The sequence below is a fragment of the Pelophylax lessonae genome (genome assembly GCF_965119305.1).
Source record: "Pelophylax lessonae genome assembly, chromosome: 6".
Taxonomy (NCBI): Eukaryota; Metazoa; Chordata; class Amphibia; order Anura; family Ranidae; genus Pelophylax; species Pelophylax lessonae.
In genome coordinates this window covers 4,824,298-4,851,582 of record NC_138773.1, presented here as the reverse complement: position 1 = coordinate 4,851,582, position 27,285 = coordinate 4,824,298, and positions in this window count along the sequence as shown.

Genomic DNA, 27,285 nt, shown 5'->3' with positions numbered 1-27,285 from the left:
ATACTGGTATGGACTGGGTAATGTGTTAGGATCTATACTGGTATGGACTGGGTAATGTGTTAGGATCTGTACTGGTATGGACTGTGTAATGTGTTAGGATCTATACTGGTATGGACTGGGTAATGTGTTAGGATCTATACTGATATAGACTGGGTAATCTGTTAGGATCTATACTGGTATGGACTGGGTAATGTGGTAGGATCTATACTGATATGGACTAGGTAATGTGTTAGGATCTATACTGGTATGGACTGGGTAATGTGTTAGGATCTATACTGGTATGGACTGGGTAATGTGTTAGGATCTATACTGATATGGACTGGGTAATCTGTTAGGATCTATACTGGTATGGACTGGGTAATGTGTTAGGATCTATATTTGTATGGACTGGGTAATTTGTTAGGATCTACACTGGTATGGACTGGATAAAGTATTAGGATCTATACTGGTATGGACTGGGTGAGGGGATTAGGGATAAGCTTCGAGTTCGAATCAAACGTAAGTTCGACTCGAACATTGGCTGTTTTGGTCATTCGTCGAATGAAGAACAAATGTGCTTCTTCGTGGGAAATTTGAGTGCCCGCATCCATAATGCATTGCATGCGCGCGCCGCGTGCAATGCATTATGTGATTGGCCAAAGCATGCACCCTGACCCCCCAGGCTTTGGCCAATCAAATCATATCTGCCATGATTGGACAAAGGCAGGATGCCTTTAGCCAATCATGGCTCACGGGCTAAGTACACATCCCACACTATATAAAGGCTGCTTGCACAACAGCCACGTGTAGTGTGAGAAAAAAAAATTGTGTACCACCTTTCCAGACACTGAGAGGTTAACATTTTCTGGACGTGTTTCTGAGGCATCGTTCAGCCAAAGGAGGAGCATTGGAGAAGGCGGCCGGCTGACCGATGCCTATAAACAGTTCTTTAGTCCTCAGCAGCACCCAGTGCTGTTAGGTTTAAGCAACCATCAGCAGCATCTCCATCATATGGTGCATGATTATCTGGGCACAAGAGCAGACTTGGAGACCTTTCCAACTGTGTATCCCCTGGGTTACTGGGTCTTGAGGATGGACCACTGGCTAGAACTTGCTCAATATGCAATGGAGCTACTGGCCTGTCCTGCTTCCAGCGTGCTTTCTGAATGGACATTTAGTGCTGCTGGAGGTTTTGTGATGGACAAAAGAGTGCGTCTGTCCACAGACTCTGTTGACCAGCTGACTTTTCTCAAAATTAATCAATCCTGGATCTACAGCAGCTATTAAGCCCCTGATGCTGATGTAACTGATTGAATATGCTAGGGGGTTGCCATCCCTTGAAGACTGCATATGCTGCCTATCCTATTCCTCAATCTTGATTCTGCTAGCTTCCAACAATGTTTTTTGTTTGGTTACCACCAACACCCAAGGCCTAATTTTTCTGCACTTGTATGACAGGTGCATACAATAGAAATGTTGTATCTAATTTTTAACAGCAGGGCCTGTCCCTGCACCCAGCAAGAGTAACTGTGAGGGGTTGGGGTGTTCAGACACCAGCAACACCAAAGGTCCAATTTTTCTGCACCTGTATGACAAGTACATGCGATTTTAAATTTGTATGGAATTCTTACCAGCAGGTCTCATTCCTGCACCCAGCAAGAGTAACTGCGAGGGGTTGCGGTGTTCAGGCACCGCCAACAACCAAGGCCCAATTTTTCTGCACCTGTATAACAAGTTCATACAATCTCAAATTTGTATGGAATTTTTACCAGCAGGGCCTGTTCCTGCACCCAGTAAAAGTAACTGTGAGGGGTTACAGTGTTCAGGCACCACCAACACCAAAGGCACAATTTCAGATTCAGTTTCTGCCATTACTAACCTTCCAGATCCCCATCACTCCAGCAGGTTTGCATAGCCACCACCCAACCTTGGCCAGGTCAGATGACAGCACAACGCCCCCACTAGATCACTGATAAGAACACATACAACACTTGATCTTTGCCAATTTCAAATTTGTATGGAATTCTTACCAGCAGGTCCCATTCCTGCGCCCAGCAAGAGTAACTGCAAGGGGTTACGGTGTTCAGGCACCACCAACAATCAAGGCCCAATTTTTCTGCACCTGTATGACAAGTACATGCGATTTGGAATGTGTATGTATATTTGTATATGACATTTTTCCCTTTAGAATTGTCAGTATAGCTGCAGCAGGCTACATACATCGTACAGATGTGCTACTTTACAGGCACATTCAGAGGACCCCCCAGGCATGATATTTAAAGGAATTTTTTGTTTTTATATTTTCACTTTAAGCCTCATTAAAATCAGTAAATCATTGCTCCTTTAAAAACGATTGTATAAAAAAAATCTTTTTGGATTGCTACATGTTCCCCAGGTCAGGACCCGGACCCCCATACACTTTAGTTGGGAAATAACTTGCATTTAGGCCTTTAAAATTAGGATTTTTGATGTTCAAGTCCCATAGACTTCATTGGAGTTTGTTTGTTTGAACAAACTTTTCCCCTGTTTGTGGTGTTTTGGTGTGAACCGAACAGAGAAGTGTTCGGCTCATCCGTAGTCCACAGCCACCCCTCTGTACAAGTATACCACGCCCACAGCCACCCCTCTGTCCAAGTATACCACGCCCACAGCCACCCCTCTGTCCAAGTATACCACATCCACAACCACCCCTCTGTCCAAGTATACCACATCCACAGCCACCCCTCTGTCCAAGTATACCACGTCCACAGCCACCCCTCTGTCCAAGTATACCACATCCACAGCCACCCCTCTGTACAAGTATACCACATCCACAGCCACCCCTCTGTTCAAGTATACCACACCCATCACTACCCCTCTGTCCAAGTATACCACATCCACAGCCACCCCTCTGTCCAAGTATACCACATCCACAGCCACCCCTCTGTCCAAGTATACCACATCCACAGCCACCCCTCTGTACAAGTATACCACATCCACAGCCACCCCTCTGTCCAAGTATACCACATCCACAGCCTCCCCTCTGTCTAAATATACCACATCCACAGCCACCCCTCTGTCCAAGGTTTTACTTACCTCATCAGGTTTGTTTGACAACTTCTGTCTTTCATGAATCCATGTTGTCTGTTGCTTAAAATATTTTTTTCTAGCAAGAACTCATCTATGTGCTCTTTTATTAAACTTTCCAGTATCTTCCTGTCTATAGAAGTTACACTAACAGGTCTATAGTTACTTGGCAAAGACTTTGATCCCTTTTTTAATATAGGCACCACATTGGCCCTACACCAATCCAGTGGTACTATTCCAGTCCTTAATGACTCCCTAAAAATTAGAAACAAAGGCTTTGAAATGACAGAGCTCAATTCTTTTAGGGTGCGTGGGTGGATGCCATCTGGTCCAGGCACTTTATCCACCTTTATTCTATCTAGATATTTCTGGACCATATCACTTTTGAGCCATTGTGGATCATTTGGGGCTGTGTCAATACCGTCTTCATTATGGACATGAGCTCCCCCATGCTCCTTTGTATACACAGAGCTGAATAAAGTATTTAATAAATTTGCCTTCTCTTTGTCCCCAGTCACCCACTCCTAATTATTTTGAAAAGGGCTGTTGCCTTTTGTTATGTGTAAATGTGCATACACCCCAATCATTGTAGTAGCATGCACCTATACACATTTAGATCCTGAGAGATCTTTACACAAAAGAGGTAGTTCAATCCGCAATACACATTTATTGAAAGGGTTACATAATATATATATATATTTATACAAATTACTCACTAAACAGTATTTACAACACATTATTAGTACAAATCCCCTGGCTTATATTATATTTGCAAATTACCCACAATAGCCATATTTACAATACCATGTATGTATGAGCATGGAGTTAAGTTACCTTTTCACTTCAGGTATGGTGCCTGCCGTGTGTATTCAAACACTAAAGAGAAAAAGCATGTATACATTTTAAGTGTGAGAGATATAGTCCATAGTTACCATCCCCAGTAGTTTCATCCTAGTCTGCAATGCAAGAGAGATTTCTCCCCTTCCCACCTTCATTAATATGGATCCATCACGTCTTGCTGATTGGTGTAGCAACCTTACCCTTCTCCTCCCTCTGGGCTTATCTTATTCAGGATTGGACAATTTCCCCATCCCCTATATTGAGCATAACCCAGCCTCTCGATAGCCCTCCTCTCTGGGGGGGGGGGGGGAATAATCATGCTAGGTCATCTCATGGGCCAAATTGTCCATCCTTGGACAGACAACCACCTTCATTACATATCTAAAGGGACAGTCTTTGAAGTAGAGGGCGAGATAAAGGAATGACCTGTCATGGACGATTATCAATTATTTTCTGGCCCCGTAATGTCTGGCTCACAGGAATTTAATTACAGGGTGATACTATCAGTATGTGTTTAAGTGTAAATTAGCAGGTGCCCCCTGGTAGCTCAGGCATGCATTTCCAACGGATTTATTAGCCATTGATTACTAAAGCTGGTTTGTCTGGCCTTCCCAAATTACACATCTACAGTCATATGGCAAATATAGGTCTGAAATCAAAACTTTGTACATTTATATCTATTCACAATTACTAATGGAGATTTATACATAACTCCTCATCAGGCAACACAGTAATGGATATTACACATAAACTCCTCATAAGGCAACAGGGCCGACATGCTCAGACCTGACCTTTTTACTATTGATATATTTGAAGAATTTTTTGGGGTTTGTCCTACCTTTTGCAATCTGTCGTTCATTTTGAATTTTTGCGTCCTTGATTTCCTTTTTATGTATTCCGTTATATTCTTTATAACAATTGCAACGATGATAGTTTTCCTTCATTTTTATATTTTTTTTAAAGCTCTTTTCCTATTATGTATAGATTTTTTTAACTTTGGCCGTGAGCCACATAGGTTTTATTTTTAGCCTTTTAAACTTATTACTCATGGGAATATACTTTCCAATGTGATCACATACAGTTTTTTGAAGAATTCCTATTTTTGATATGAGTGCTTTGGGTTACAAGTATGTTTTCGGAACAAATTATGCTCGCAATCTAAGGTTTTTCTGTATATATGCACTATACTCACAAAAGTATTGGGACACCGGCCTTTACACATGGAAGAACGTTAATGGCAGCTATAACAGCTTCAACTCTTCTGGGAAGGCTGTCCACAAGGTTTAGGAGTGTGTCTATGGGAATGTTTGACCATTCTTCCAGAAGCACATTTGTGAATTCAGGCACTGATGTTGGATGAGAAGGCCTGGCTCGCAGTCTCTGCTCTAATTCATCCCAAAGGTGTTCTATCGGGTTGAGGTCAGGACTCTGTGCAGGCCAGTCAAGTTCCTCCACCCCAAACTCGCTCATCCATGTCCTTATGGACCTTGCTTTAAGCCCTGGTCCAAATCAATTGGTGGAGGGGGATTATGGTGTAGGGTTGTTTTTCAGAGGTTGGGCTTGGCCCCTTAGTTCCAGTGAAGGGAACTCTTAAGCGTCAGCATACCAAGACATTTTGGACAATTTCATTTTCCCAGACTTGTGGGAACAGTTTGGGGATGACCCCTTCCTGTACCAGTGCCCAAAGCAAGGTCCATAAAGACATAGGTGAGTGAGTTTGGGGTGGAGGAACTTCACTGGCCTACACAGAGTCCTGACCTCAACCCAATAGAACACCTTTGAATGAATTAGAGCGGAGACTGAAATCCGGAAGAATGGTCAAATGTTCTCACAGCACTTCCTGAAGACGCCTACACGGTGAAAGGTACATCGGGACGGGGAACTCGTCACTTCCCAGTCCCATGTGACTATCCACCAGGCCCAGTATTGAGAGCGAGGCATGAATTGCATGCCAGATATGGACTGGGGGGGGGGGGGGCACGCTGTTTTTTTATTTTTTTCTATCTGTATTGCCGGGGGCCGAAAATACATTACAGCAGCAAGCAAATTTAAATGACATCTTTTCCTTTAGAAATGTCAGTATTGCTGCAGCAGGCTCCATACATCGTACAGATGCACCACTTTACAGGCACATTAAGGGGACCCCCCCAGGCACAATATTTAAAGGAATTTTTAATTGTTATTGTTTCACTTTAAGCATTATTAAAATCACTGCTCCTTTAACCACTTGCCGACCGCCGCACGACTATCTACGTCGGCGGTCAGCCCCTCACAGGCAAACTAACGTAGGGCTACGTTGCTTGCTTGTGAGGGTCTAGGGAGCGAGCGCGCGCCCCCCGGGGCGCGCTCCCGCTCCCGCGTGGTCACGGACCCCCCCGCGCGTGTGACCAGCGGACCCGATGTCCGCCGGTCACTCGGCGATCGGCGGGGGAGAGGGAGAATGTCAGGCAGCTTGTGTAAACAAACTGCCTGTCATTCTCCTCGCTGCAAAGACACTGATAAAACGGATCTGGTATGTAGATCCGTTGATCAGTGTCCTTACAGCTAGAGCCACAGCCAATCACAGTAGAAACCACGCCCCTAGGGACACACACAGCCCCTCCCTTCCAAATAAAGTTAACCCCTTCACTACCAGTGTATTTTTACAGTAACAGTGCATATGTATAGCACAGATTACTGTAGAAATGTCACTGGTAACCCCAAAAGTGTCAAAAATGTCAGTCAAGGGTCCGATCTGTCCGCCGCAATGTCGCAGTACCGCAAAAAAAATCGCAGATCGCCGCCATTACGCGTTAAAAAAAAAAAACAACAAAAATGACAAAAATCTTTCCCTTTGTTAGTAAACGCGATAACTTTTGCGCAAACCAATCAAAATACGCTTTTTGCGATTTTTTTTACCAAACATAGGTAGCATAAAATAAATTGGCCGAAAATTTTTAAAAATTTTGATTTTTACATTTTTTTTGGGGGAATTTCATATAAAAAAATGTGAAAAATATTGCTATTTTTGCAAAATTGACGCTCTTTTTTTGTTTATAGCGCGTGATCAAAACATCGCACAGGTGATCAAATACCACCAAAAGAAAGCTCTGTTTGTGGGAAAAAAAGGACGTCAAATTCGTTTAGGTACAGCGTCGCACGACCGCGCAATTGTGCGTTAAATTCACGCAGTGCCGAATCGCAAAATACCCCCTGGTCGGAATGGGGGTAAAATCTTCCGGGGCTTAAGTGGTTAAAAACAATTTTATTTTTTTTGCATTGATCCATGTCCCCAGGGCAGTACCCAGGTCCCCATACAGTTTTTGTGTCAAAAACATGCATTTAAGCCTTTAAAATGAGGACTTTTGATTTTTCATGTTCGTGTCCCATAGACTTTAATGAAGTTTGCATGTTCGCTAGAACTTTTCCCCTGTTCGAGATGTTCTGGTGCGAACCGAACCGAGGGGTGTTCCGCTCATCACTAATCCTGAGGGATCTAGAAGTGGAGTGGTGTTATCCCAGGATCAATCTGGTATTCTTATCTTGACCTTCTGTAAAAAGAGGTCATAAACTTCTGGTGAGTTGCCATCCATTTGTTGAGCACTCCTGGTGAAGGAATCAGCAGACACGATTTTCTAGAAACATTTTACTTTTAGGGAGTTGGGATTATCACATTGGACTTTCATTTTACATTAATGGTTTTTGCACTGTTACACATATGTGTCCACTTCCAGTGGCTTTTATGCACTTATCGTTATCATATATTCTTATATTGTGAGAACCTTTCAATTACATTTGGTTCATGTGTCACTAGAGGAGTATTTACTCATTCATTTAAAGGGGCAGCTACACTTATTATTATCACCTCTAGAGGTGCCATTATTTTCACTTGTATCACATTCCAATAGACACGCTCCTAAACCTTGTGGACAGCCTTCCCAGAAGAGTTGAAGCTGTTATATTATTATTAAATTATAGTTATATTGGATTTATATAGCACCAAAATTTACACAGTACTTTACAACGTGAGGGTAGACAGTACAAATACAATACACTTTAATACAGTAGGAATCAGAGGGCCTTGCTGGTTAGAGCTTACAATCTAAGATGGAGGGTTAATAGATACAAGAGGTAATAACTGTGTGGGATGGGCTGATAGAAAAAATAAAAGTACGGTTGTTAGGTGGGGGCCAGATAGGTTTCTCTGAAGAAATGCATTTTCAGGGATCGTCTGAAAGTGGATAGAGTAGGAGATAGTTGGACAGATTGGGTAGAGCATTCCAGAGGATGGGAGAGGCTCAAGAGAAGTCCTGGAGGCAGGCATGGGAAGAAGTGACAAGGGAGCTAGAGAGCAGGAGGTCTTGGGAGGAACGAAGAGCACTGTTTTGTTGGTATTTTGAGACCAAGGTTAGTGATGTAGTTGGGTGCCAAGTTATGGATGGCTTTGTAAGTTACTTGAACTTAATTTCGTAGGTTGAGTGGCAGCCAATGGAGGGATACGCAAAGAGGGGTAGCAGACACAGAGCCGTTTGTAAGGTGGATGAGCCTGGCAACAGCGTTTATGATGGACTGAAGGGAGGATAGCCTATTTAAAGGTAAGCCAATGAGAAGGGAGTTGCAGTAATCGAGACGAAAGATGACCAGGGAGTGGATAAGAAGCTTTGTGGTGTCGTTGGTTAGGAAGGGGGCGTATCTTAGAGATGGTTGGTTGGATGGAGGTTGAGGCGGCAAGCTTTGGACAGCGACTAGATGTGTGGCAGAAAGGATAGTGCAGAGTCCAGGATTACACCTAGGACCTTGGCATGGGGAATTATTAGAGCTGCAAAGGGTGGACCAACTCAATATTGAACCCTACGGACTAAGACTGGGATGCCATTAAAGTTCATGTAAAGGCAGGTGTCCCATTACTTTTGGTGATATAGTATATATATATATATATATATATATATATATATATATATATATATACATACACACTATATTGGTTTTGCGAGGGGGGGGTTTTGGCAATTCTGGGAGCTTGTCTAGTTTTATATTATTCCATGCTTTATAATTTCTTTTGTGGAGTTTTAATGGAGTTTTGTTGTCACTACCACATGGCAAAACTCTCAGGTTGATGACATTCTACCCGAAACCAGAAGTCACAAGGGGAGTCCCTTCCAGTTTGTGGGGTGTCCTTATTTGTACATCAGGGGTCACGATTTGTGCTCCAGCGGCCATGCTTCTTTATTTTTCACACAAACTAGTGCTAAGTTGCATTATTCTTCTTTTCACCGGCCTCCACTCTTTGCTATACTTGTATATCCGTTACGAGAGACATGGCCACCCCTGTGACCTTTTACCTGGAACTGAAGTTGATAGGATGATGGACTTCTGGTTCGAGGGGTGACTTTGTTTGAGGTCCAGGAACTGCCTGTTGCATTCCAGCGGCTATCTCCATCATTGGGGCACTTTTTTTTAGCAGGCAGCAATCATGGCTTTTTGTGGCACATGGGTGGCACTTCCGATAAATAGGGGGTAAGACCAAACTCTTGAAGTTTTAACATACACACACTTGTGTTCTATCATCATTGCCCATATCAATGCAATGCTTTTTAACATAAACATTTGAGAATATGTACATATAGGTTCATTGTATATTTACTTTTTGCATAACCTTTAGATTAGCTGTTTGACCCTTTGTTACCCAGTTTGAGAGTCAGGCTCCGCCCTTCCTATTCTTGAGAGGGGATGTGTGTGCGTGTGCATGACTGCATTTATACACCTAAACATGGATGGGCTGGTTAGGTTAGTTCTGAGGATGGGGGTGCATCTCCGAAACACATCAGCTTGTCAGCATAGCGGGGTGTTGTTGGAGTACACGTATCCTTCACTGTATGGCATCTTATGGTTTTTACATTTTCATGTCCTGTACCTTTGTGAGTACCCACTTGTTATCATTTATATATTTTCCAATAAATCTTTCTATAAGCACTAGCTGCTTGCATCTTCCTGTTTGTTCTTTTGGAGTTTTACATTGGGTGCCCCCCATAGACCCCTCTAATACTTACCTGAGCACAATCTTGATCCAGCGATGTGCATGAGAGCCGAGGCTCTCCTGGGTCTTTCCCTCCTCATTGGCTGAGATGCAGTAACAGGAGCCAATGGCCCCTGCTGCTATCAGTTAGAGCAAGTGGGGAGGGAGAGGGGGCAGGGCCAAGTCTTGCTATGTGTGTTTTATGGCTTGCAATGGGGGCACTCAGCAGGGGGGGGTGGAGCCAGAAGCGCTGGCAGGGGACTCCAGAAGAGGAGGATTGGGGCTGCTCTGTGCAAAACCATTACACAGAGCAGGTAAGTAAGTTTAAATGAAAAAAAAAAAAAAATAACATGACTTTAATATAACTTTACCATTGGAATCATATCTGTACTACTTTGTAAAATGTTTTTAAAAGTTCAAATGAAATTTTGTTGTTGATCTTTATATATAATACAAGTTTATACATTTTTAGAAGTGGTGATTTTTTTTTATTGATCTCTCATTGTTGAATACAAAAATTCCCGAATCTAAAGGTGTAAATATAGTTAGGGGGGTAAGGTTGAATAAAGACGATAGTCAATCCAGTTCAACGCAGGTGAGATAAATCGGCGCTATTTCAAATGACAGTGAATAAAAGAGTCCTTATAAACTTTTAGTGTCAAAAATATTTTTTGGGGAGCACCATCAATGAATAAGTCAACAAGTCTTGGGCAGCCATCAGCAAGGGGGGGAATGACAGAAGCAATTTTCCCAGGACATGAAAAAGAAACAGATACAAAGGCGTCTCTAAATGCAGACTGTAAATACACTTTATAATGGTAAGTTGCAAGCTAATTAAAAAATCACATTTCCTATAAGTATGAAAAGCCTTATCAAAATGGGTAAGCAGTCTCTCTGTGGCATCCTGTTTCTGCACCAGCTGAAGGCCCCGAAGTCCAACCACACAGGACACCGCAAAAGGACTTCTTACCCATTTTAATAAGGCTTTTCATTCTTTTGGGAATTGGGAAATGTGAGTTTTTAACCACTTAAGCCCCGGAGGATTTGCTTTTTTTCCCACAAATAGAGCTTTCTTTTGGTGGTATTTGATCACCTGTGCGATTTTTACTTTTTGCGCTATAAACAAAAAAAGAGCGAAAAGTTTGAAAAAATAACAATATTTTTCACATTTTTTTTATATGAAATTCCCCCCAAAAAAATGTAAAAATCTAAATTTTTTAACATTTTAGGCCAATTTGTTTTCTGCTACATATTTTTGGTAAAAAAAATTGCAATAAGCGTATTTTGATTGGTTTGTGCAAAAGTTATTACGTTTACTAAGTAAGGGAAAGATTTTTGTCATTTTTATTGTTTTTTTTTTAACAAGTAATGGCGGCGATCTGCGATTTTTTTGTGGGACTGCGACATTGCGGCGGACAGATCGGACTCTTGACTGACATTTTTGACACTTTTGGGGGTACCAGTGACATTACTACAGTAATCAGTGCTATACATATGCACTGTTACTGTAAAAATGACACTGGCAGGGAAGGGTTAACTTTATTGGTGATCAAGGGGTTAAATGTATCCCTAGGGGCATGATTCTAATTGTAAAGGGGCGTGGCTTTCGATGTAACCACAGAGACATGCAATCCTACATAGCAGGATCGTATGATCTCTGCAGTTACACCAGGGAGAATGACAGACGTCTTTGTTTACATCAGCCGCCTGCCTTTCTCCCTCTCCAGCGGGAGATCGCGAGTGGCCGGCGGACATCGGAGCCACTGGTCACTCACGCGGGGATGTCAGGGAACGAGCGGGGGCGGGAGCGTGCCTTCGACAGTGCGCGCTCGCCCCCTAGAGGCTCTCAGGCTAGCGACGTAGCCCTACGTCACTTTGCCTGTACGGGGCTGACCGCCGCAGTAAATGTACTTGCGGCGGTCGGCAAGTGGTTAATTAGCTTGCAACTTACCATTAAAAAGTGTATTTGCAGTCAATCCAGTTCAACCTGGGTAGGTGTGTGTGTGTCAGTGTTGATAATTGTGACGGACTCTGGACACCACGACTGGGTATCTCCGCCAAGAAGCTGCTTCCTAAGCACTGGAACATGAGACCTGTGAACCTGGCTATAGTTACCCCAAGAACTCGACAGTACAGGTTTTGAAGTCAACCAGAATAAACTGTTTATTCACACAAAGGCACAAAGAGATATACACTCTAAGACAACCCCCCTCCCCCTTAGCAGCAAATCCACATACACATATACATCCCATAAATAGGTTGATCTTAAGGCAGACAGAAACAATAGAACAATGGAATACAGGTACTTACCAATAACAAACCCCACCCCACCTCATTATCTAGCAAGGGTCTATGAGACACTCCTGCAATATTCTAGCAATCTGAAAAGTCAAATTGTTTATCTTTATATATTTCCTGAGGGAAATTGTCTAGAAATATTATTGTCCCAAGGGAAAGAGGCCCTTCACTCTTTCAACACAAACCACACATATAGAACCCAGGATAACCGGGATAACATGAAATGCTGAGTCCAGTGTGGTTGTACAGCAAGTCTGATTAGTGCAGACCCAACTGGGGTTCTTGGGTACCCTGTGCCCCTAATAGACACAGGGTGACTAAAACATAAGAGGGTCTGGGGGAGCTCGACAAGGAGTTTACTGACCTCTCTAAAGTAATCTGGGTTCTACGAGCCCCCCAGCCAAAGTGACTCCTGTCACAATAATCATTTCCCATTTCTCTGTATGTTGTGTTCACTAAGATGCAGGTCCAAGAGGCTTTTAAAAAATATCAATACTCCCCGCTGACACCACCAATTGTGGATGAGAGCTCCACATTCTTACCACCCTGAAAGTGAAGAACCCCCTACGCAGCATTAAAAGAATTGTAAAGTCTTGATTTGTTTTTAAAATAACAAACATGTTATACTTACCTGCTGTATGCAGGTGGTTTTGCACAGAGTGGTCCCGATCCTCCTCTTCTCGGGCCCTTCTTCTGTGCTCCTGGCCCCTCCCTCCCGTTGAGTGCCCCCACAGCAAGCAGCTTGCTATGGGGGCACCCGAGCTGAGTAACAGCTCCCTGTGTCCATTCAGACATGGAGCTGCGACCTGGCCCCACCTTCTCTCTCTCCTGATTGGCTGACTGACTTTGATGGACAGCAGTGAGATTCAACCGTGCCACGATGCTGTCTCAGTCAATCAGGAGGGGAGTCCAGGGCAGCTGAGACACTCCTGCAACATCACTGGATGGAGATGGGCTCAGGTAGGTGATATGGGGGGTCTGCTGCACATAGAAGTTTTTTACCTTAATGCATAGAATGCACCGTCTGCTTTTACAACCACTTTAGGGTTAAATCGCTTCACCTCCAATCTCATTGTGTTGCCCGTGTCCTCTTAAACTCCCTAAGGCTGACTAGTTTCCTCCCTACGCTGGGATCACCATTGAGGTATCTGTATATTGCTATCATATCTCCTCTCAGTGTCTTCTCCAGGGAGAATAAATGTAATGTTCCTCGTAATGGAGGTCCTCCAGTCCCTTTACTAATTTTGTTGCCCTTCTCTGAGCTCTCTCCAGCTTCAGCACATCCGTTCTGAGGACTGGTATTCAGAACTGGATAGAATGCTCCAGATGCAGCCGGACCAGAGTTTTATAAAGTGGTAGAATTATAGTTTTATCTCTGGAGTGAACACCCTTTTTAATGCATGCTAATAGTCTGCTCATGTTGTAGTCAGATCAAGAAGCTGAAACTTGAATACTTTGGCCACCTAATGCTGCGAAGATTTGATTCAATGGAAAAGACCCTAATGCTGGGAAACGTGGAAGGAAAAAGGAGAAGAGGATGACAGAAAACAAGACGGATAGATAGCATCATCAAAACAATGAACATGAAGTTAAGCAAGCTCCGGGAGGCAGTGGAGGACAGAAAAACCTGGCACGCTATGGTTCATGAGGTCACAAAGAGTAGGACACGATTAAACGATTGACCAACAACAATAGTCTGCTGGCTTTGCTTGCTGCAGTTTGGCATTGCATGCTATTGCTGATCCTGTCATCTACTAGGACTCCCAGATCTTTCTGCATCCTAGAATCCCCCAGAGCTTCTCCCCCTAGTAAGTAACTTGCGTTATATATATATATATATATATACAGTGTATATATACTCTAATCCATATAAATGGATTTTGTCATTATGGGATGAGGACAACTTCATATTCATAACCAACTCCTCCTCCTATTTAGTATTAAACTTCTGCAGAGATAAGCTGGATACAATAATAGTACGGATATAAAGTGACATTAAATAATAGTACAGATATGAAACAATATAAATAATAGTACAGATATAAAGTGATTTGTGTCAGAAGACATTCAAAGAAGATATATCATGGAATGCAAATCTCTCCCTGATCTGGTTGCCGGGTTTGATAACATCTCATCAGGTTTCATAGGAAATGATTTGCTTCTTCTGATCCTCGTTTGGTTTGAATCGGTGAGCTCAGGAACATATTCAAAAGAAATAAACCACATTCTATGAAAAGAATATGCTGACCACTGCTTTGCTTATTACATCTGCCATGTGTTTAGTAGGGGAAGCAAACATGAAGGTTTATTAAAATAGAATGATATTTGTTTTATTCCTTCTCCCGTGCATGGATGATGGCTGCATGGCATTTCTTAGGTCAGGGTTCCGGATGGTGAACCATGTCTGTATAATTTGTATTGAAATTGTCACTTGCAGTCTCAATGCTCTTCTATATTGCTACTCTCTATCCCCTACTCCTTCACATAGGGGGGGGTCATATTTTGGTGTGTTTTTATTTTTTAAGTGGACTACCAGATCCTGATAAGCCCCCCCACCCATAAAACCCACAACCACCAGGCCAGGGTTGTGGATAAGAGGCCTGTGGCAGACACAACCAGGACAGGGGCTTTTGGAGGTGACTGAAGGGTGGTCTCTTGCCTACTGACTATGGGCCCTGGCTTTAAGGGAGCACTACTCTTTGGGAGATGTGTGCCTGGGGAACCCTTGGAGTGGTCCTGCTTCGGATTTGGGTCCATGTCTCCCCAAAACACACAGATTTGGGTCCTTTGTGACCAAACCAGCAATGACTTGTTTAGACTATGAGATTCAGAGAAGATGTTAATATAATCATCTCAAACCAACCTGATACTGGGGTATCCTGCTATAGTCTGTTTGTTAAGGTGTTATGTGTTTGTTGTTAAGTATGTCACTCCCATTGTGTGCCTCCTAGGTGTGCATTCCCATTGTTAATTGAGTCACCTATGATATCTGTCTGTCTGATCATCTCTTGGAGATGTGATTAATATTGTGATCACTTTACCTTGTTATAAAACCATTGTGGGATGTTATGTGTTTATGCTTAGGATATTGTATAATGTTGTCAGAATAGAGGTACTCACCGAGGCCGAGATGCCGAGAGCGGTTCGCTGTTGCGACTAAGCGCACTCCGCCCCTGTGGAGGTGATACAGAGGGTGGATGGCACAAAGAGGCACAAACTACCAGCAGGCAGGGTAGAGCTTGCGTGGAGGTCCTATAGAACTGAAGCAGAGACTGATCAGGATCCAGCAGATGAAGTAGGTAGAAAGTTCGGAGCAGGCTGAGGGTCAAACACAGGTAAGCAGACAATCCAGGTCACAGGCTGAGGGTCAAGGCACTGGAGATAGGAGGCAAGACTGGGTCACAAGCAGAAGGTCAAGGTACAGGAGACTGAAGGTGAATCCGGGTCGCAGGCAGAGAGTCAAACACAGGTAAGCAAGAGCAAAGTCCGTAAAACAAGCCAAGGTCGGGTCCAGGAGAAGAGCAGAGTAGGTCAGGGTCAATCCGGGTCACAGCAGGTAAATGATCACACAGGAAACAGGAACTCAGGTACAGGAAGCTGAAAGACAAACCAGCAATTCCTCTGAGCACTTGCTCAGCTTTTATAGGCAGCCAGGAAGTCATGTGGTGCATGTCATGTGACAACCAGTCTGCAGTTGAAGGTTTCTCTGACAAATGTACTTTGTGTATCCAGGGTGATAGGCTGGTGCTGGACAGTCTGAGCTTGGGTGAGATCTCTGATTAATCAAAGCATTGTCTGGGTGGGGAGTGAGTCACCTAGGCTTGTGTAGGTGTCTAGCAGTTTAAATAGATGTATGTTTATGTTGGCTGTTCCTTAGCTATTTTAATTATATTCCTGTTTACAATTTGCATTGTTTAGGGTAATTCGTTCAAACTCTTATCTGATCTTGCATGGTATATATTCTGCGTGAATTTATAATAAAGAGTTTGCGTTCCAGCATGCAAACAAGCTAGTGTCGTCTAGGATCTTAGGTGCAATTTTCAGCTATAATATCTGATTCCTGGGTCCAGACTAGAGGACGTTATATATCTTGATGGAAGCACCCAAGCTGGGCGCTGGACAGCTCTGTCACAAGGCCCTTGCCCTCATCAGCATGATGATGAGGTGCTTTACCTGGGGGGACACAACCACATATATTGAGGGCACACGATTGACCTCCCTTTCCTTGAATTTTAGGGGGACCTCACGCTATTTTTCCTTGATGTTTTGCAAGGCTCTTCCCCCTTACAATACATACCAGACCTGAAGAATTTGGGGGTGAAACCCAATAAAATTTATCTCCTAAGATCTCCTCTAGAACACCTGGCACAGATGAGTGGAATGTTTACAAAGATAATGAAGAGACTGGGAACTATCATTTTACTGGTAATTTAAACACTCCATTTTCTCTGTAAATGTCAGCGTTGCTGTAGTAGGTTGTATACTTATATACTTTGACTTAATTGAGATTTGGATTTGGCCCCAAAACTTTACTCGTGTTTGTAAATCCTGCTTGAACTGAACCAGGGTACGTTAGGCTAATCACTACTTCTGAGCCAAAAAAGAAAACATTGTCTGCACAAGCAAATGAAAAATGGCTGCTGGTAATAAAGACTGATTTATGTATATCTCATGCGAATGGAAATTTGAGTGCATGCTGTACCAACATTTACACCAAACCAAAAAATTCTCAGTGTTTGCGAGTCCCAAATAATTTCTAAATGAGAAGAAACATTAACAATCACAATGTGAGTGTCACGGTCAGGAATCAGGCTCGGAGACCAGTAGCTAAAGCAGTAGAAAGACTCTCACCCAGCAGTGGGATAAGTAAACAAGCACCGTGATAGGGGGCACGGACTCACCTGAAGTGCGGGGTCTAAGCACTATACGGTCTTCACCAGAGCTCCTGATGGTGGAGATGGGTTTTCTGCATGTTAGTACCAATTCATGGTCCTCAGGCTTGCCCCACCAGGAGTTGAGTTAGTGCAGGGCCCCTTAGTAGATATAGAAGGCAGAGGTCAAGCAGAAGCATAGTCAGTAAACAAGCCAAAGGTTGGTAATAAGTAGTTGCAGGTTGGGGTCAAGCAGAAGCATAGCCAAGGGTTGGTAAGAGGTGGTAGTGGAGATAAGGACAGCTGCAGAAGCAAAAGAAGCAAGATATTGGCTTGAGGAAGTACAAACATTTGCCAAAAGGAAATGCTGAGACATGGCTTAAATCAGGAAATTCATGGGAGGAGCAAAGAGTTCAAAGTTTGCCAGAAACAGATGAGAAGAGAGATGAGAAGAGAAGAGAATAGACAAGGCAAGATTACCTGTGGTATCAGAAGGGAGCTGTCCAACATCTTAGATGGCTCAGGAAGAAGAGCTACTGTCAGATACAGCAGATGTCATGGGTTTGGTTCCCGGTCCTGATAGTGATGTTAATACAATGTTAATATATATATATTCCCAACCTGGAATGACTGAGAGTTAATGAAACACAGATAATGTGCACTTTGTATAAATGAAACAGTAACAATGTAGCATGCTAAACATAATCAACTGTAGATCAGTCCACACAGATATGCTGAAAATCCTCAGCTGATCAGATTTTCATCACAGTGAAAACAAAATGCTGATTGAAAAAGTTTCCAGCGTGTGTCCCATAACTGATCATATGGAATACACACCCCTTATAAATCTAGCCTCTAGAGCAGGGGTTTTCAAACTATGGCCCTCCAGTTGTTCAGGAACTATAATTCCCATCATGCCTAGTCATGTCTGTAAATGTCACAGTTTTACGATGCCTCATGGGATGTGTAGTTCTGTAACAGCTGGGGGGCCATAGATTGAGGATTCCTGCTCTAGAGCTACAGTGAGGGAAAAAAGTATTTGATTGTGTATGTTTGCCCACTGACAAAGAAATGATTGGTCTATTGTCAAGATGAGAACATATTGAGGACTCTTAAAGACTTTTATATTACATATTCATATATCCATATTCAGTTTAGCAGTCTAGAGTCCCCTCTTAATCCCTGAATATATTTAACCGCTTCCATACAGAGCAGTTAGACCCCCTTCCTGCCCAGACCAATTTTCAGCTTTCAGCACTCTCACACTTTGAATGACAATTGCTCAGTCATGCTACACTGTAACCAAACAAAATTTTTATCATTTTTTTCACACAAATAGAGCTTTCTTTTGGTGGTATTTGATCACAACTGGGTTTTTTTTTTTCGTGATATAAGCAAAAAAAGAGCAAAAATTTTGCAAAAAAAACACTTTTTTTTAGTTTCTATTATAAAATTTTGCAAAAAATTAATTTTTCTTCATACATTTGGGCCAAAATTTATACTGCTACATATCTCTGGTAAAATTAACCCAAATTAGTGTATATTATTTAGTCTGTGTGAAAGTTATTGAGTCTAGAAGCTATGGTACCAATTACTGAAAATTGATCACACCAGATGTACTGATGGCCTATCTCCTTTCTTGAGGCCCTGAAATGTCAGGACAGTACAAATACCCCCCAAATGACCCCTTTTTGTAAAGTAGACAGTCCAAGGTATTTAGTAAGAGGCATGGTGAGTTTTTTTTGAAGTTATAATTTTTTTTTTTTTCCCAAAACGTTGTCAATTTATAAGCTATTTCTAACACATAGCATGTACACAGCAAAAATGACACCCCAAAATTCATTCTGCTACTCCTTCTGAGTATGGTGATACCACATGTGTGAGACTTTTACACAGCCTGGCCACAAAAAGAGACTCCACGTCCAAGTAGCACCATAAGGCGTTTTAGGAGCATAAATACACATAAAACTTTCTTACTACCTATCACACTTTTCAAGGCCCTAGAGCACCAATACAATGGAAAAGTCCACAAAATGACCCCATTTTGGAAAGCAAACACTCCAACGTATATTCTATGAGGCATTATGGGTCCTTTGAACATGTCATTTTTTTCCACAAGTTTTTGGAAAATGTGGGAAAAAAATAAAAACTTTTTTTTTTACACAAAGTTGTCAATTTATAGGATATTCCTAACACATAGCATGTACATCGCAAAAATGACACCCCAAAATACATTCTGCCACTCCTCCTGAGTATGGCAATACCACATGTGTGAGACTTTTTCACAGCCTAGCCATATAGAGGGGCCTAAACATCCAAGGAGCATCATCATGCATCCTAGCCACTTGCCTAGGCCTATTTTTGACATTTGGTGTTTACAAGCTAAAATCAGTTGTTTTTGCTAGAAAACTACTTAGAACCCCAAAACATTATATATTTTTTTTTAGCAGAGACCCTAGAGAATAAAATGGAGATTATTGCAATATTTTTTATCACACCGTATTTGCGCAGCGGTCTTCCAAACGCAATTTTTTGGGAAAAAAATCACTTTTTTTAATTAAAAAATAAGAAACCAGTAAAGTTAGCCCAATTGTTTTCCATAATGTGAAAGATAATGTTACGCCGAGTAAATAGATACCCAACATGTCATGCTTCAAAATTGCGCACGCTCACAGAATGGTGACAAATTTTGGTACTTAAAAATCCCCATAGGCGACATTTTAAAAATTTCTACAGGTTGCTATCTTAGAGTTACAGAGGAGGTCTATGGCTCAAATTATTGCTCTTGCTCTAACGATCGCGACGATACCTCACATGTGTAGTTTGAACACTGTTTACATATGTGGGCGGGGTTTCCGTATGCGTTCGCTTCTGCGCGCGAGCTCGCGGGGACACGGCGCTTTAATTTTTTTTTTTTTTTTTTTTTACTATTTATTTTATTTATTATTTTTTATTTTTACACTGTTTTTAAAAAAAAAAAAATTGATCATTTTTATTTCTATTGCAAGAAATGTAAACATTACTTGTAATAGAAAAAGGCACGACAGGACCTCTTTTTTGTGAGATCTGGGGTCAAAAAGTCCTCAGATCTCACAAGTACACTAAAAGATAGAAAAAATAAAAAAAAAAAATTAAAAAAAAATTAAATAAAATGAAAAAAAAAAAAGGGACCTTTAAACTGGTTGCTAGGCAACGACGTTTGCCGTAGCTCCGGTCCTCCAAGACCATAGAGTCGAGTGAGGGCAAGCTTGCCCTCACTCGACATCCTGTCTGTGAGGATCTGGGACCGGATCGTTTTCCCCGCTGCCGGCGGGTCCGGTAAGCGGGGAAAAGGACCAGAATGCAGCGGGAGGGGGGGGGGGCACCTCTTCCGCCACCCCGGAAGGGTGATCCCGAGGCGAATCTGCCGCTGGGACCACCCTTATCGGAAAGCCAACCGTCCACCGTTTAAAAAAATACCAGGGTTATGGCAGCTATCTGCTGCCATAACACCGGTATTTAGGTTTAAACGGACGACGTATGTTAACCTTTTTGGACTTAGACATGGTGGCTGTATGAAGGGTGACAGGTACTCGGGTACTTTGCTGGGCAGGTGACAGGTACTCTGGTACTGATGAGCAAGTGGCAGGTACTCGAGTACTCCGATAGGCAGGTGACAGGTACTCGGGTACTCTTATGGGCAGGTGACAGGCAGGTGATAGGTACTGATGAGTAGTACTGATACTGATAGGTGATACTGATACTGTACTGATGGGTACGGATGATCAGTACTGATACTAATAGGTGATAGGTACTGATGGGTACTGATGAGTACTGATGAGTAGTGATGGGTAATGATGAGCAGGTGGCAAGTACTCGGGTACTTCAGGTGTCAGGTACTCTGATGAGCAGGTGGAAGGTACTCGGGTACTCTGTTGGGTAGGTGACAGGTACTTGGGTACTCTGATGGGTAGGTAACAGGTACTCGGGTACTCCGATGACGGGTACTCGGGTGCTCCGGTGACGGGTACTCAAAGTACCAGAGTACCTGTCATCAGAGTACCCGAGTACCTGTCATCAGAGTACCCGAGTACCTGTCATCAGAGTACCCGAGTACCCGTCATCAGAGTACCCGAGTACCTGTCATCAGAGTACCCGAGTACTTGTCATCAGAGAACCCGAGTACCTGTCATCAGAGTACCCGAGTACCTGTCACCAGCCCATCAGAGTACCTGTCACCAGAGTACCCGAGTACCTGTCATCAGAGTACCCGAGTACCCATCATCAGAGTACCCGAGTACCTGTCATCAGAGTACCCGAGTACCTGTCACCAGCCCATCAGAGTACCTGTCATCAGAGTACCCGAGTACCTGTCATCAGAGTACCCGAGTACCCATCATCAGAGTACCCGAGTACCTGTCACCAGTCCATCAGAGTACCTGTCATCAGCCCATCAGAGTACCCGAGTACCTGTCATCTGAGTACCTGATGGGCTGGTGACAGATACTCGGGTACTTTGATGGGCTAGTGACAGGTGCTCTTTATTGGGGGGGGGGGGGGCAATCAGTGTGGTTGGGGTGCACTATGATTGGTAACTAGCTGTTACCACAATCTCCTCCTCACACAGGATCAGTGTGTGAGGAGGAGAACACGGTGACAGCTAGTTACCGTGTTCTCTGATGACATTTGTGACCGGCTGTGATTGGACACAGCCGGTCACGTGGTAAAGAGCCAATTTCATTGGCTCTTTACCTAGATCGGGGATGGGCTCTGTCCGAGGGACGAGCCTCGTCCCCGATCGCCGCGCTGCGCGCCCCCGGGGGCGCGCATTAAGGAAGGAACGAGCGGCTCGCGCTGGAGCCGCTCATGTGATCGGCTGTGATTGACACAGCCGATCACGTGGTAAACAGCCAATTTCATTGGCTGTTTACCTTGATCGGGGTTGGGCTCAGTCCGAGGGACGAGCCTCACCCCCGATCGCCGCGCTGCGCGCCCCCGGGGGCGCGCAGTAGCGGGGAGATCCGGGCGCCGTCATATGACGTCGGCCCGGATCGAGAAAGGATTTGTGCCGACGTCATTTTACATGACGCGGTACGGAAGGGGTTAAAAATCATAGTTTTAGAAAATCAGTCTTTAGTCTTATGTTGTCTTTATTATGAATATGTGTCAAATATAACATGAAATGTTCTGCCAAGAGAGCTTCCCTAACTTTCCGGAATAACAGATAAAAAAATATATATTGGCTTAGATAATTATAGTTCCAGTAACCGGCCATTAATTGCATACAGGCATACCCCACTTTTAAGTACGCAATGGGACCGGAGCATGTATGTAAAACGAAAATGTACTTAAAGTGAAGCAATACCTTTTTTCACTTCTCAATGCATGTACTACATTCCAATAGTCATTTAGAGGCATAACTGATATAAATAATGCATTGATAACTAAAATAAACATAATACAGAACAGTATTAAAAAAAAAAATTGTAAGCTTGCCTTGCCCTTGCTTGTGACAGGGACCCACAGTGCACACCTTGGCCTGCACTCCCATCCCAGAGCAAAGTAGGCTTAGGTGTTATCAAACTATACCTATTTAAGCCCCTTCCAGTTTGGCCACACCCAACTGTTGGCGTGGTGCACTTCACATGCTGCCATTAAAGAAGCCCCTCTGCTCAAACCTACCCCACCCCCCCCCCAAAAAAAAACTGGGTGCAGTCAGTAGGGTCTCCCTGAATTAGATTTTCAAAAAGTGGTCACCTTATCATAGCACAGCCTAGAACATAGAGCCACAAATACACACAGCTGTTTCCAACTTCTTAACATTGGCACAAGTAATGGAGGTAAAGGCTTCTATGGGCTCGGCTTATGTAACCTGGCAGGCAACTCACGGATGGCTGGTGGTCAACTCCAAGCTGTCTGTGGGCATATCTCGCAACACCAGGGTATACTGCGGCTGCGCGGCGAGCTGTCTGTGGGCGTATTCTGGGCAGGAACCTGGCCTCTCGCACCTCCAGGGTATACTGCGGCTGCGCGGCGAGCTGTCTGTGGGCGTATTCTGGGCAGGAACCTGGCCTCTCGCACCTCCAGGGTATACTGCGGCTGCGCGGCGCGGGAATGTCGGAACGTCCGTACTTGCGAGGCACTTTACGTACACTCTCGGGGCATGTCCGTACTCGCGAGTGTACGTAAAGTGAGTGTACGTAAAACGGGGTATGCCTGTATTATCCATCATTTTTAATTGTCATACACCCATCCTGCTTCTAGAGCAGGATGACCAAGAACTTTGCTAAATAATCAACAAAGGCTGTATTATGGCTGTATTATGAAATATTGTTTAATCTTGTATGACTATGTTTTTGGACCTATGCCCGCCATAGGCTTTAATGTGATAACTCTCTATAAAAGGATGTATCAAAAATGTATAAGGCATCACATGCTCTCTGTATGAGATGTGGTCCTTGCGCAAGTAATCTCAGTAAAGCTTACCTGAACAGATGCAAACCTGATTGGCGTAGATTATTTCATGGCTCAAGCTTAACATTTGAACTTAACATGAACTTAACATTTGGTGACCCCGATGTGATTTAAAAAATTTTAATAGTTGGTTTATTTTAGCAGTGAGAGACAGAATTACAACAAAAATATCCAGAAAAAGCACATTTTAAAAAAAGTTATAAAAATGATTTGCATTTTAATGATTGAGATAAGTATTTGATTTCTGGCTCCCAGGTGTCTTCTATACAGGTAACGAGCTGAGATTAGGAGGACTCTCTTAAAGGGAGTGCTCCTAATCTCAGCTTGTTACCGGTATAAAAGACACCTGTCCACAGAAGTGATGAGCGGGGCCGGTGCAGGCGCATTGATTCCTGGGAGCGATGACGTTCAGCTCCCAGGAATCATCGTAAACCTGAAGCGACAGCGCGGGCCGCGGCCGCAGAGGGAGGAAGTGGAAGGAAGGTGAGTATATTTTCTTCTATAATAAGGTAAGTGACCAAAAAAAGAAAATCACCATTATCCATTTCTTTTTCAGGTTGCCCTCAGCAAGCGGATGGCTCAAAATCGATTTTGAGGCCGGAACTCTGCTTTAAACAAGGCTGGAATGGGCTACAAGACCATCGCCAAGCAGAACAGTTGGTGCGATTATTCCCAAAATGCAGAAACCCAAAATAACTGTCAAACTCCCTCTGTCTGGGGCTCAGTGCAAGATCTCACCTCGTGGAGTTTCAATGATGATGAGAACAGTGAGGAATCAGCCCAGAACTACACTGGGGAATCTTGTCAATGGTCTCAAGGCAGTTGGGACCATAGTCACCAAGAAAACAATTGGTAAAACACTACCAATGGGCTGATAGAAAAAATAAAAGTACGGTTGTTAGGTGGGGGCCAGATAGGTTTCTCTGAAGAAATGCATTTTCAGGGATCGTCTGAAAGTGGATAGAGTAGGAGATAGTTGGACAGATTGGGTAGAGCATTCCAGAGGATGGGAGAGGCTCAAGAGAAGTCCTGGAGGCAGGCATGGGAAGAAGTGACAAGGGAGCTAGAGAGCAGGAGGTCTTGGGAGGAACGAAGAGCACTATTTGGTTGGTATTTTGAGACCAGGTTAGTGATGTAGCTGGGTGCCAAGTTATGGATGGCTTTGTAAGTTATGGTTAGTAACTTGAACTTAATTTCGTAGGTTGAGTGGCAGCCAATGGAGGGATACGCAAAGAGGGGTAGCAGACACAGAGCCGTTTGTAAGGTGGATGAGCCTGGCAGCAGCGTTTATGATGGACTGAAGGGAGGATAGCCTATTTAAAGGTAAGCCAATGAGAAGGGAGTTGCAGTAATCGAGACAAAAGATGACCAGGGAGTGGATAAGAAGCTTTGTGGTGTCGTTGGTTAGGAAGGGGGCGTATCTTAGAGATGGTTGGTTGGATGGAGGTTGAGGCGGCAAGCTTTGGACAGCGACTAGATGTGTGGCAGAAAGGATAGTGCAGAGTCCAGGATTACACCTAGGACCTTGGCATGGGGAGTTATTATAGCTGCAAAGGGTGGACCAACTCAATATTGAACCCTACGGACTAAGACTGGGATGCCATTAAAGTTCATGTAAAGGCAGGTGTCCCAATACTTTTGGTGATATAGTATATATATATATATATATATATATATATATATATATATATATATATATATATATATACATACACACTATATTGGTTTTGCGAGGGGGGGTTTTGGCAATTCTGGGAGCTTGTCTAATTTTATATTATTCCATGCTTTATAATTTCTTTTGTGGAGTTTTAATGGAGTTTTGTTGTCACTACCACATGGCAAAACTCTCACGGTGATGACATTCTACCCGAAACCATAAGTCACAAGGGGAGTCCCTTCCAGTTTGTGGGGTGTCCTTATTTGTACATCAGGGGTCACGATTTGTGCTCCAGCGGCCATGCTTCTTTATTTTTCACACAAACTAGTGCTAAGTTGCATTATTCTTCTTTTCACCGGCCTCCACTCTTTGCTATACTTGTATATCCGTTACGAGAGACATGGCCACCCCTGTGACCTTTCACCTGGAACTGAAGTTGATAGGATGATGGACTTCTGGTTCGAGGGGTGACTTTGTTTGAGGTCCAGGAACTGCCTGTTGCATTCCAGCGGCTATCTCAATCATTGGGGCACTTTGGATGGCACATGGATGGCACTTCCGATAAATAGGGGGTAAGACCAAACTCTTGAAGTTTTAACATACACACACTTGTGTTCTATCATCATTGCCCATATCAATGCAGTGCTTTGTAACATAAACATTTGAGAATATGTACATATAGGTTCATTGTATATTTACTTTTTGCATAACCTTTAGATTAGCTGTTTGACCCTTTGTTACCCAGTTTGAGAGTCAGGCTCCGCCCTTCCTATTCTTGAGAGGGGATGTGTGTGCGTGTGCATGTCTGTATTTATACACCTAAACATGGCTGGGCTGGTTAGCTTAGTTCTGAGGATAGAGGTGCATCCCCGAAACACATCAGCTTGCCAGCATAGTGGGGTGTTGTTGGAGTACACGTATCCTTCACTGTATGGCATCTTATGGTTTTTACATTTTCATGTCCTGTACCTTTGTGAGTACCCACTTGTTATCATTTATATATTTTCTAATAAATCTTTCATTAAGCACTAGCTGCTTGCATCGTCCTGTTTGTTCTTTTGGAGTTTTACATTGGGTGCCCCCCGTAGACCCCTCTAATACTTACCTGAGCACAATCTTGATCCAGCAATGTGCATGAGAGCCGAAGCTCTCCTGGGTCTTTCCCTCCTCATTGGCTGAGATGCAGTAACAGGAGCCAAGTGCCCCTGCTGCTATCAGTCAGAGCAAGCGGGGAGGGAGAGGGGGCAGGGCCAAGTCTTGCTATGTGTGTTTTATGGCTTGCAATGGGGGCACTCAGCAGGGGGGGTGGAGCCAGAAGCGCTGGCAGGGGACTCCAGAAGAGGAGGATGGGGGCTGCTCTGTGCAAAACCATTACACAGAGCAGTAAGTAAGTTTAAATGAAAAAAAAAAAAATAAATAAAATTACTTTAATATAACTTTACCACTGGAATCATATCTGTACTACTTTGTAAATTGTTTTTAAAAGTTCAAATGAAATTTTGTTGTTGATCTTTATATATAATACAAGTTTATACATTTTTAGAAGTGGTGATTTTTTTTTTATTGATCTCTCATTGTTGAATACAAAAATTCCCGAATCTAAAGGTGTAAATATAGTTAGGGGGGTAAGGTTGAATAAAGACGATAGTCAATCCAGTTCAACGCAGGTGAGATAAATCGGCGCTAGTTCAAATGACAGTGAATAAAAGAGTCCTTATAAACTTTTAGTGTCAAAAATATTTTTTGGGGAGCACCATCAATGAATAAGTCAACAAGTCTTGGGCAGCCATCAGCAAGGGGGGGGAATGACAGAAGCAATTTTCCCAGGACATGAAAAAGAAACAGATACAAAGGCGTCTCTAAATGCAGACTGTAAATACACTTTATAATGGTAAGTTGCAAGCTAATTAAAAAATCTAATTTCCTATAAGTATGAAAAGCCTTATTAAAATGGGTAAGCAGTCTCTCTGTGGCATCCTGTTTCTGCACCAGCTGAAGGCCCCGAAGTCCAACCACACAGGACACCACAAAAGGACTTCTTACCCATTTTAATAAGGCTTTTCATTCTTTTGGGAATTGGGAAATGTGAGTTTTTAACCACTTAAGCCCCGGAGGATTTGCTTTTT